Below are 13,014 nucleotides of genomic sequence, written 5' to 3' on the forward strand. Positions count from 1 at the left end.
ACATATAAGGGGAAAATGGGGAGCGTGTGATCGACTGTATTTCATTTGTTACTATCACTGTGTGCCTTTTAAAGTCTGTAACAGCCCCAGTGGCAACACCGTTGTTCATAGTTCAGTACGTCGTCTTGATGCAAGTGGCTGTATTATGGATGCGACTCCTATCTCAGCTGTTCTGGTTTCAGCTTTGAGACGTACATTAAATTCAGTGGAGCAACTCCGCACGGACACAGAGCTCTTAATCAGGTTGCCACCCTGTGTCCTATTCAGTGCAAGTTCCTGTCTATGTCCTGCAACATTCCTCTACTGCTGAAAGCTGATGTTTGAGCATGGTCCATCTTCATCTCTAATTCCGCACACAGCGGTCATTAGCATCCCTAGGCTTACCTGCAGCATACCCATAGTCCCAGGCTCTACTTGTGAAACTAATGATATGCTAATCAATTCTGTGCAGCTTCATTGTTTAGCATGCCTGGCAGGGCTATATGTTTGAAAAAGCAACATGTTAGAGAAAGAAAGACATCTCATATAACTTCCTTTTAGGATGTTCAAGTGGTACCTATTTTGAAGAATGTAGGGAGCTGAATATTTCTGTCTACAACATTCCCTTATGAAAGGATAGTTTTGATCTAATCTTGCTAATGATGTCTGTCATGCCAGTATTTTGCTGTCTTATTGAAATTGAAGTCATGAAGTTTTAAAATAGTCTGAAACAAAGCACGACAGCACAGGTGGTAAAAGGCCTGCAAGGCTGAAATAGGAAAGAAGTGAAAAGAGACTGATCTCACCCAGTTTAAGTGAAGTGAAAGTGAGGTGAAGGGAAAATGAAAGCCTGTGACTATTTTTCAAGTGAAAATTAGATAAGGGCAAGAGCAATCTATTCCAGGCTGCCCTGAAATATATTCCAAAAAGCTTTTGCCTTATATTTGAGATGAGGAAAAACTTTGATAGAAAGGATGTTTTTCCACTGAAAGTCATTTAATCCTCAAAAAGGCATCCAACAAAAATCCCTAACTACTCCTGATGCTGAGTGAGCTGCTCTTATTGCTGAGTATTCAAAAGGATTTTAGCAAATGTCATCAACAGAATTGCATAGGATCAAAAATACCCTCAAGGATGTGAGTGCTTATAGTATGAATGAAAACGCAGGGTGATTCTCACGCTTTTAGACCATACCAGGGATTTCTCTGGTCTTCCACAGCTGGAAGTATGGAAACCTTATCAGCTTGATGATGAAGGTTTTGAACTAGTGATAAACCCATGTCCTCCATTATCAATACCAAAGCAATATATAAAAGATACAAGGAGTCATCTTCAGACATGACGACCTACATGAGGAGGAGAGCAGGGTGAAAAATGACCTTCAAAATGACCTTCAGAGGAGAAAAATGAAGTAGTTTTAGGAGGCTATACTTGGTGAGATGGAAGAGGTCCTCCAGTTTTAGCGACTAAAACTGTTGTTTGGGATTTCCCTTGAAAACTCTTATCTACTTATATTTACAGGAAACAGTGAGCTCAGATGGTTTAACAAGGCCTAAAGCTGGCATGCTGCCTCTTGCCTGTTGAAACCGGTCAAAGGGAAAGGCTTGGCACCTGGTAATAGGAGTGGCTGAGAGATGCCAGTCTCCTCTTCCCAGATTTCTTGTGTTTCTGTTCTCCCAAAACATGATTCTCTGTGCAGCAGAGGCCTAAGTCTCTCCTAAATAATTAGTCAGAAATGGGAAAGAAGTAACAATGTGATGCCTGGCCCCTGCATTGATGGATGCCGCTGAGCCATAGCATGGGGAGGAGAGATCTCCGTGTTCCCAGGGAGGGAACAGTACATGCTTCCTCTGTAAATTGTTCTAATTGTATCCTAATTGCTGTACCTAGAGGAAATCCTTCAGATGCTCTGCGCTGAAGTCTCACCTTTAAATTTTGACAAACAGCTGCAAATTGCAGCCAAAGTCATTAAGCTGCTGGTGAGAAGGTCACCAACTAGCTTGGTGCTGTAGCTTTAACACACCCTCAGTTTCCTTCATTCACTTTTATTTGCTCTGCAGTTTACGTGCAACCCAGACACAGAATTATATTACCATCTCTATCCACAAAGAAGAGGTTGTGGCAGACCAAGGTGCTTCATACAGTGGTCTTCAAACAGGGCTCAGACCCCAAGTCACAGTCTTATAGCAGCTTAATATGTTACCATCTATAAAGATCACAAATTGGAGCCTCAGCTGTCACAGTTGATATACTGGAGAATAAACTTTAAAGGATGTCAGCTTAATTTAGTGGGCTTGGCTAGAACATTGTCTTCTCTGTCACCTTTTCCACTGAGGTGGTCATTTGGGTTAAGATGCAGAGCAGACAAGTAGAAGTTAACAAGAAGTTAGTGTCCAGCATGAATCCCAAGTCCTCTGGTCCTCTGCCATACAAGCTTTGTTGTTCCAGTTTTACTCACATTAACATGACTACAAGATAGTGCATACCTGAAGCACATTTCAGTACGAGGTAGGACATCCCCTTGAGAAGTCTTAATGATTGATGGCACAACCTGAATCAGGCAGCTCTTCACCCATTTTCCTGCCAGGTATATGAAAGACATGAAGCCACAGCAGGGCTTATTGCATCAGTCCAGTATATGACATTCTACTTTTATCTAGGAAAAGGAGGAGCTAGAACGCAGGCATATCCTTCAGGTCACACGGTAGTGCTGATGGACCAGTTCTAAAACAAGCCTTCAAGCCTTGATCTGACCACTGGATATTATTTGATAAAATAATTTGGCTGTGAAAAAAAAAATGTTTTCAGCAGTGTCAAATGCCGGTTCTCATGCTGCTGTGAGATCTGTGTCTGGTATGAGCTCTCAGTTTCCTATTTGCATGGAAGAGAAGTAGCACAGGTGTAGGTGGAATATTCATGCTTGTTCTGGTTTTTCAGGAAAATGTTTGTGATACTGTTTCTGGAATCATAGAATCATAGAATCTTCATGGTTGGAAGGGACCTTTGAGATCATCGAGTCCAACCATACACACACAAAACCAACAACCTACAATCTCTGCCACTAGAGCATGCCCTGAAGTGCCAAATATAGACCTTTCTTAAATACCTCTAGGGATGGTGACTCAACCACCTCCCTGGGCAGGCTGTCCCAGTGCCTGACCACTCTTTCAGTAAAGTCATTCTTCCTAATATCTAATCTAAACCTCCCCTGCTGCAACTTCAGACCATTTCCTCTGGTCCTGTCATTACTCACTTGGGAGAAGAGGCCAACACCCACCTCTCTCCAACCTCCTTTCAGGTAGTTGTAGAGGGCAATGAGGTCTCCCCTCAGCCTCCTCTTCTCCAAGCTAAACATGCCCAGCTCCCTCAGCCTCTCCTCATATGCCCTGGTCTCCAGACCCCTCACCAGCCTGGTAGCTCTCCTCTGGACACGCTCCAGCACTTCAATGTCCCTCTTGTACAGCGGGGCCCAGAACTGAACACAGCACTCGAGGTGAGGCCTCACCAGTGCCGAGTACAGAGGCACGATCACTTCCCTGCTGCTGCTGGACACGCTATTCCTGATACAAGCCAGAATGCTGTTGGCCTTCTTGGCCACCTGGGCACACTGCTGGCCGTCCACCAGCACCCCCAGGTCCTTTTCTGCTGGGCAGCTTTCCAGCCACTCTTCCCCAAGCCTGTAGCGTTGCTTGGGGTTGTTGTGACCAAAATGCAGGACCCGGCACTTGACCTTATTAAACCTTATACAGGTTTAGGAAGACCTGGTACGTCTCATGTTAAGTTACAGGGATTCATCAAAGCTATAACACCTCATTCATGAAGCTCTAGAAGACTGTCATGTTGGAGAGCTGGAGGAGTCACCTCCTTGGTCTTCCCAGCTAAATGTACCTACAAACATGACTGGATCTAGACCTGTGAAGTACTGATAAATGTGTTCATATACTCTAGCTCAGCTATAGGTTGTGTAATTGAATGCTGACAGAACAGATGCCTTGAAGATACGAAACAAAGATACAGTGGAATAGTGGAACTTTTTAATATAAATTGGTTATGCATGATCAAGTGCAAAAACATCTGTCCGTCCATCCAGTAAAAGCAAACCATAGTCCTGGGGTCCTTCTATTTGTAAAAGAAACAGGACCCCAGTACCATTCAATGGAAGTTACCATACAAGCCAGTTGGTTTTTCAGGTTTCAGAATGCTTCTTCCAACTTTTTGGTTTTGTTCAAATATTTGTATTTAAACCAGCTATAAATATTACATAAAAGATAGTACACCAGATAATGCAGCCACCACATGATATTCGTCATTTCTATCTCAGGACACAGGGAAATTACCCCAGGGACATCTGATCATAGTCTTAAGACAAGTTTTATATTCATTAGAATTCCTCCTTTGCCAAACTATTTAGGAAAGCCAAGAATCTGACTGTATTAAAGAGAAAAAAACACAATCCTGTTCATTAAACTCAGTAGACCTGGTTAGATCTGACGCTGAGGGATGTGCTTTAGGCAATCCTGCTCTAGCAGGGGAGTTGGACTAGATGATCTCTAGAGGTCCCTTCCAACTCTGAAGATTCCGTGATTCCGTGATTCCGTGATTCTGTCTATCTTAAAAACAAAGACCAACATCAACAACAAGCTACAACAGAGTGTAGTTATTGCACAGTGGGTAAAGATTGTAATAGATGGAAAAACAGGAGGCATACAAGACCAACAACAAAAGTGAAAACTGTTTTTTTTAATTGATATACTGCCTTATTTTGTACATTATTCTCTGAAAGGTAGGGCAGGCAATGACTACACATCAAGGGAAAAAGAGGAGACGAGAAGAGAGGAGAGGAGAGGAGAGGAAAATAACTAGTAACATCCAAGTAGAATATGAGCAGATGTGAAATGCAAGACAAGGCCTAGCAAAGAGCATACACCCTTCTTTTTAGGCAAAAACTGTGGCATAACTGTCTGCAATTCCTCTGGATGTCGCCAAGCACAGTGTGTCATGTCCAAAGGAACAGAAATCTGATATTGACAGCAGTAACAGAATAAATACTTTGCCCAGGTATATAGGGTTAAAAAAAAAAAAAAAAGGAAGGAAAAAAGAAAAGTCTGTCCCATTTGGGTCTGAGTTTAGCCAACATCATTGGTAGGATTTATCCAGGACTCACCAGTTCCCAACAGGTTGTGAAACATGTGCAAAAAGCTAGTGTGGCCAGCACAGCCATGGGGATTCTTGTTGTGGAGAAGTAGGTTCCTCAGATAGGAATGGGTTAGAGCAGTCTCATGTTGATGGAGCCCAAACCGTTCTGTCATGCGAGGAGTTCCTATCTTGTGGGGCTACCTCAGATCTGTGCTCGGCCATGGATGAAGTGAGATGCCCAGATTAGTGCTACAGGGAAGATTTTTCTGCCTACTGAATATCTACAGTGAAGGGAACAGAAGGAGGAGAGGGTGCTGTGCACACACCATGACAGACTGCATCACCCTCCCCAATCCCATGCTAGGAAACAAACCTTTTCTAGACCAGAGGTAGAAAGAAGACCAACAACCTTCACAAAAATCAACCTTTTTCTAAACCTCCACACACCCATTTGGTAGGACCACCATGGACATGACCCTGGGAACATCCAGAGAGGCAGGAGCATCCAAAGGAGATTTCAGGATTATCTCCTGAGCCTGCGTGTCTCCTTGAGAGGTGCTGCCTTATATACTGGGGTGTCTTCCTCATGCAAGGACACTTCTCTAAACCACTGAGTGGTTCAGCCTCTAGAATCAGTCAAACAACCTAACATCACCATCAGGTTTACGAAAAGGAAGGGAGGCAGAAAGCCACATACAGGGCATCCTCCAAATGTTTCCAGTGCACCAGGACCTCTGCACAACACTAACAGCCATATGCAGGTGGCCTGCACCGTGCCGAGCATCTCCACACCTCTCTTTTACACAGTGACAACCTAACTCTATCACATTCGAATAAAATCATGTATGAAATCAGAAAGCCCTGGGAAGTCAGGGCAGAGCACAAAGCAGAAAGAGAGAAAACAGTAATAACTGGTTTAATCCACCCAAGCAACAGGCTGCCAGTTGGCACTGCTGGCATTTAGTGCATTAACTGTCAGCGCCTGACGGATTAAACGGCGGAGCTCAGTGATATGTTTCTGCTGTAGGAGGCAATTCTACACTGGCGAAGGACATTCAGTCCAAAAGAAAAAAAAAACAACCTTGCTCTGTACTCTGCTCTCGGTTTACATTGAAATAACAACAAAGTGGCTTTAGATACACACCAGGGTTGCTGACAACAGAATTCGACCTGACTTCAGCAAAACTACATTCTGTTAGAGGGGAAGGGATGCTGCCCACAAGGATGGAGAGCTCATTGTGTCTATGTTTGTACAGCTGCTAATGCCAGAGGATTCTTGATCCATGACCGGGGCTCCTGGGCATTACGAAATACTAATTATAAAATCCATCTATGTGACAACACAAGTGTAAAAACACAAGCTGAAGCACTTCCCAATGACTTCCTTACATTTAGGATGAAACACAGACAGTCTGAAACACCAAAGTGTAAGGAACCTGCAAAGGCATCAAAAGTTAAATTTCGGGCAAGCGCTACAGGGCTTCCAGAAATGCTAGGTGAGATTTGCTGTAATTCAGCAAAATACTTGCTTATACCTTTTTGTGTTGGAATAGTTAGCTAATAATCTGCTCGATAGTTAATCAAATTAATTGGTTCCTTTTCAAAAGAATTATAGATAAATGTACTCCAACAAAGATTTACTCTGAGTGTGAACATGATGGAGAGCTAGGTGGATGAGTTTCTCAGTGCCGTGTCTTCTTCCAGCCTCTGGCCCAAACTTCATCCGTATATGTGAGCAAGCATAAATTTGGTAAAACGACCTCTGTAGAAGGTCATTGCCAGCTGAGAGCACCAGGAGGCATGCACGTTGGGTGGCTATGGAGGGTGCACAAGAAGTTTTGTCAGGATTTTTTAATGGCTTTTTTTGCTGTTGTTGTTGATGGTGGTTTTTATTTCGTTTTTAATGAAAAACATAATAATTCTAAAAGTTATTTTCTCCCCCATCTGTCCCTCTTTTTCTGAAGAAATGAGGTTAAGACACAGTTATTCTCAAGCCTAGGAATTTGATTCTGCTGCGTGTTATACAAGGGAATACTTTCAGCCTTATTTTGCTTTTCTTGTGGAAAAAAGCTGCTTAGATTCTCGTATCCAGGAAATAGTTTCCTGCAAGCAAGTGAAGTCCTCTCCTACTGTCTCTGTTTCAATCTGCTCTGTCCCCTGTCTTTCTAGCCCCTCTTTCTTCCTAGTCCAGACTCACGTCTCCTTGTATCTAGGCTCCTTGGATTTTGCTCTCAGCTTTGTTGGCTTTTAAACCCCCACTGTCAGCTTTAGCAAGTATCTCTTCTCCTCCGTCATGGTGCCTGCACAAGAAACAACCATGAACACAAATGAGAGGCTTTCAGCTGTCAACACTCATTCTCTGTCAACACCCTCTGCTGTCAACACACTTTATCTCCAGTTTACCAGAGGTGGGAGGGATGGGATTCAACTCCAAATTCAAATATCTACATCTAGATATCTACACGTAGTTGTCCAAGCTCCCATTAAGTCAACAGAGATTTGGTCAATCAGTCAATAAAGCCTAGAGAACAATTCCTCTCTCATCGCTGTTGGGTAGATCTACTCGTCTCTAGGTTTCTCTGGAGCATGTTGTGCATGTTAACAATTACTTGGATGAACATTCACATAACTAATGTGCATGTTGACACTTGGAAAGACCTTAGGTCTTGTGATAATGAGGGGTCAATGAAAAGAAGGTCCTCCCTTTTATGGAAGGTGCACGTGCTACCACTGTGCATGGGGGTGCTGTGAGGTGCTGGAGCATCCTAAGAGCGCCCATGTCTTGAGAGCTTTTTGCTTCTACCATATTTTCCAGAAGATTTATAAACTTGGATATCTGTGAGCCAGCAGCAAAAGACACATCTCTAACATTAAGGATTATCAACAACTGGAATTTCAGCTACTTTGTGCATTAGAGCCTATTGAGGGTGAAAGAAAAAAAAAAAAAAAAAGAAAAAAAGCCTAGAGTCTTTAATTTCACATGGAAAAAAAATCTTTCTTCAGTTGTCAGTCTTCAGAATGACTGAAATAGTATAACACACAGAGACACATACACACCCTTCAGTCTTAGGCACACACCCAGCAGGAAAAAAATTCATCCAGGATAATTAAAGTTTGGCAAAGTTACAAGTAACAGAAATGAGGGCAAGTCTTGCATAATCTTAACCCTATCTGGGTTTACTAGCTCAGTTTATGACAATAGAATCTTTTCCAACCAACACCATGCAGATCTTTCTCCTCTCTGTTTTCACTGACTTCTCGAGGAGAGAGTCCTATTCTCTGTTCTCATCTCCTGTTGGTAAAAGCACAAAATTGTTTTTCTTCCCTAAATAAATGAAAAGTCAGTCTTCTCTCAGTTCTGTCAGTGTACTTCCGCTCATTTCATCTGACCTCCTGTCAGGTTACTCTTGTGTCACCTAGATGACTGCTTCTCAAATCCTTGCCTCTTTCAGAGATTTCCATGTGGTCTTCATTGTCGTCTTTTCCCCTTGTACTTCCCCACCACCTGTACACACCTAGATTTTTTTCATGCTTTACACTGAAATTATCTTTTTAGGTCAGAGACCACTGTTCTGTTCTGTGTTTCCACAGCTTTCTAATGCAATCCTGGCACAAGATTCATCTTCTTAATACCAATGCACAGATGAAAGTCATGAAAGACACGTACAGCTAATGGCTACAAGCAGATCTTAGGAAATGTTTCAGCTAAGACCTTCCACTCAACAAAAAAGTGTTATTTTCCTTATTAACTGCTGGGTCAAAACATAGTTTTCTAACCTTTTCAATTAAAATGCAGCAAGACCTGATAATGAATCACTGAATCTCTCTACAGAAACTAATCACCTCTCACAGTGCATCTCTTCCTATTGACATTCCCCTTGGCTCAGGAGTGACTCACCAGCTGCTGAGCTATGAACTTTGAAATGTTTACTTTCACACTACACAGTTTTGCCTCTGTTGCTAATGAAGAGTGAGGACAAGGCAGGGAGACCAGCAGCTCCGTGCCAGGAATGTCTCACCCTCAATCATCACAACAATCTGACAGTTGAAAAAATTCTAAAGTTTTTACACAATACATTGAAAACTATTATTAATTAGTCATTTTCAAGACTCTCATAGATGGAAATTACAAATGAAAGAGATGCTACGCTGACCTACCTACAAAGGCTTATAGTCAAAGTCAAAATCATCAAAGATTTCTACTTTTGTCGTAGTTCTCTGCCCTCCAAGTATGTGTGTGACAGGACCTCCTCTGGGCTTAGCCTCCCAGCAATGAGTGCTTTATGGTCAGAGACCTCAGCTTTGTAGATAAAAACACAGCTGTTTTGGGCAAAACAGTAGCCGTGATAATTTGTCTCTCCAACAAGTAAAATGAGAAAAAGCGAGAAAAAGATGCCGGAGGTAAGAATAGTAAGGGCTGTTTGCTTTTGAATGATCTCTGATGGGCTCATGAAAGTATCAAATTAAATGGTTTTTGAGATGAAACGATAGAAGTGGGGGCACTTCAATATTAAGCCATAAAGAGAAATTTAAAAAATGGTATCTCCTGACTCCAGTGATGCCTTTTGGAGACAACAATTTAAGACTGCTTAAATATCCTGAAGGAAGAGACTTCTCCTCTGGTGATCCATACATTTTTTTCAGATTATAAACCTGTTGTAGGCAAAAAAAAAAAAAAGCTTACATTGTGAAAGCTGACAGATGGCAGATAATTGGGGAGGTGTGTATTTGTGGGAAATGTCTGAACTTCCGAACTCTCAAGCAGAAGCCTGCTACTTGCTGTCTGCAACAAGTAGAGGGGAGCTGTAAATTTTGGTAACTTCAGGTCCAAACATAAATGAGACATCCTGAATCCTCCAATCAGTGAAAAGACACAAAAAAGGACCACCAGATAGGAAGCTGATCACTTACTGTACTTCAGTATCTAGACCATTCAGACTGGGAAACCCATGGGCTCTCAGTCTGGAAAGAAGAGAAGACATATACTTGAAAAGAAGAAGTGATTTTGAGAAGCAGCAGAGGGTCTGGAAAGAAGAATGTGACCATCTTGGACTAGATGACTTTTCAAGGACCCTTCCAACACAACACTTTCTATGATTCTATGATCCTGGCTGGAGAAACGTTCCTGAAAGTGGGGGAAGGTCCTGGAGTTAGGAGAGACAAGTCTAGGGGGACACCCAGGGACCTCACCTGTGACACACAAGAGTCGTGACTGTGAGCAGCAGCAGAGTGCAGACCGACATGACTTTCTTCCCAGATTTCCCAGGCCAGCAGCAACCTCCCTGCAGGGAAGGGAAGATGAATCCTGATGAATGCAAACACTGTGTGGCAAAGGGCGTGAGTGAGTCTGAGATAGTCAAGTAGGGTAAATACTCCTGTCTCCTTGGTTCTTAAATAAACCCCAGTACCCAGATACACTGCAGGTTGTTGTACGCTTTGTCTTGCCCTTAGCACACTCCCACAAGCTTTACATATCTGCCCTTGAAAAAAATTTCTCCAATTACTAATACGCCTCAATATTCCCATTTTATTTCAACATGAATAAATAGCCCCATGTTTCTCAAAGAAGCAAGCATCTTAGATAGAGTCAAGGTATGTGCAAGATATACATTTCAAATACTGCCATGATTCTCCTTATTTTCCCTTATCACCTCTCCTCTGAAAGGATCTTGTAATCCATTTCAGACAGATACAGTCTCCCGTGGGATGTCAGTGACACTCTCTGTGGTTGATTGTTCCATTTCCCTCCTGTATGTACTTTACACTCCCAGTGTGCGCTTGCCCGGGGTACAAGAGATAAGTCTGCAGGGAATGTGTCCAAGATGTAACCTGACAATTCACATGTAGTAAATGATGGACTGATCTGAATGACAGAAGATGCTGGGGCAGCTTAACTTCTTTAGGAAAAGAGGAGCTGATATTCACTGCACTATTAAGGACAGCATGAAAACCCCTGCAGTTCCTGAGTGAGAGACATTGAAAGCTCACATTCCTGTTCTTGTCCCAGTTTTGGAAAAGATTTCTTCCACATTGCCTAAGTTTTAGGGATCACTTTTACGTTTTTTTTCCTAACTGTTTCATTGGCACACAAGTGTAGATTGCTTTGCATCCAAGGAAGTACACAAATTTGTAATGTCATTGTTCTCCAGATCTTTTCCACAATATTTTTGTCATCTGGGTAGGGTATCCCACAGCGCAGAGTACAGAGATAGCTGCATCTTCAGCAGTGATTATAGTTGACAAGTACCCACAGTTTGAGGTGCAGACTGTTGACTTTCTGCTTGGGATCAGTTTCCTCATCATTATCATTAAATATATTGAAGCAAAGGGACCCGCAGCTTTTGGGTGCCTTACCTCGATATTTTTTGTCCGTTCATTGGCAAACCAAATAATTAAGCTTGACTTTCTAAGGCATTACACAATTTTTTCTTCCTTATTGGACCTTGTGCCTGGTAGCTCTGTTCTTGAGATGACTGTAACTGCTGCATCCTCTATTGCTTCTCCCAGCAAAAAAGGCCTCACGTACAACCTGCTGCATGGTTATAACTGGCTTAAGCTTGAGTCATGATACCAAAGCCTACAGAGTGCTCATAAACCTGCACCGTGGAAATATTTGCCAACTATAAATAGAAGACTGTCAACCGAATAAAAGCAATCTTTTTCTGAAAACACTTTGCAGTGCTCCCAGACAACTTCCGCAGCTGTTACATAAAAAATGGATAGAAACTACCGCTGCTAACCCTAAGGATTTAAAGTTCTTCAATAACTTGCACACAATATTATTGACTTTGCTCTTTTTTGTTGTTGTTGTTGTTAGAGAGATCTTGATAAAAACAGTCAGCAGCCAGAAAAATCTATGTGCAATGAGATGCTACTGTGGGCCAGCATACTGAATCTCATCTAGCCTGAGATTCCTTTGATAGGCGAGTGAGCAGCAGCTAAATCAAGCAGCCTATGTAATATCAGCCTTGTCTCCCTCTGTCTCTAATTCAGCACATCACTCCTCTCCCTCTGTAAAGACAAGCATCCTCTGACATTTGCTGTGCTGGACTTGTTCTTCACCACATCACCCAGTGACTTGTCAAGCCTCGGTCCAGCAAGCAGAGACTGAACAGCAATCCCACCTGTACAATTCAACGTCTTTTCTCCACTTATTCTTTTTTTCAAATCCCTTAGCATTAGCCCAGGCAGACAAGTGTGAACGTGAATGCTCAATGACCATAGTCTTGTACTAAGCTGATTTTAATTTCTGGAGGCAAGGGGTGTGCTTATCTTTTTGATCTATTGAACTAGATACATAATGGCCTAGAATACTTACTGTTGTGATAATTCCAGCCTGGTTCTTAATAACTTCACCATAAAGGCAGCAAAAAGTACTTCAGTAGGCATTTTGTTTTCCACATGTGAATGAATGAATGAAGTCTGGGCCAAAGGATTTTATTAGTCACAATACTTTATGTTATATATTCTGTATGTTATACTTCTGTTCTGTTAACATGGCATGAAGCAAGCATGTGACTGAAGTAATTACATTTACCGAGCCCTTAGACAGCTCTGAAAGCTGAGGCGGCCATAATATATTCATGCCTTGCTATTTCATGGCATTTTTTATTTTAAAAATTTCTCTACACAAAAATACCGTAGCTCTTGATCCCTGCTGCTGTCTCTAGCACCGATATCTGCATCAACACTATATTATGTACTGAAAACTGCAGAAAATTCGCTCACACCGGGGGGGGGAGGGGGGGTGGGGGGGCGGGCAGGGGGGAGGGAAGCAGCAATAGAGAGGCATAAGCATTCCTGGTCTTGTGAAGTCTCATTTCCATTTTGGACACCATTTTGGACAAGCTATTCATGTACGAAAGTTAGCACGCTCCAATAGGTGCTACAAAATCCAAT

This window comes from Larus michahellis, chromosome 2, assembly GCF_964199755.1.
Source record: "Larus michahellis chromosome 2, bLarMic1.1, whole genome shotgun sequence".
In the NCBI taxonomy this organism is placed as follows: domain Eukaryota; kingdom Metazoa; phylum Chordata; class Aves; order Charadriiformes; family Laridae; genus Larus; species Larus michahellis.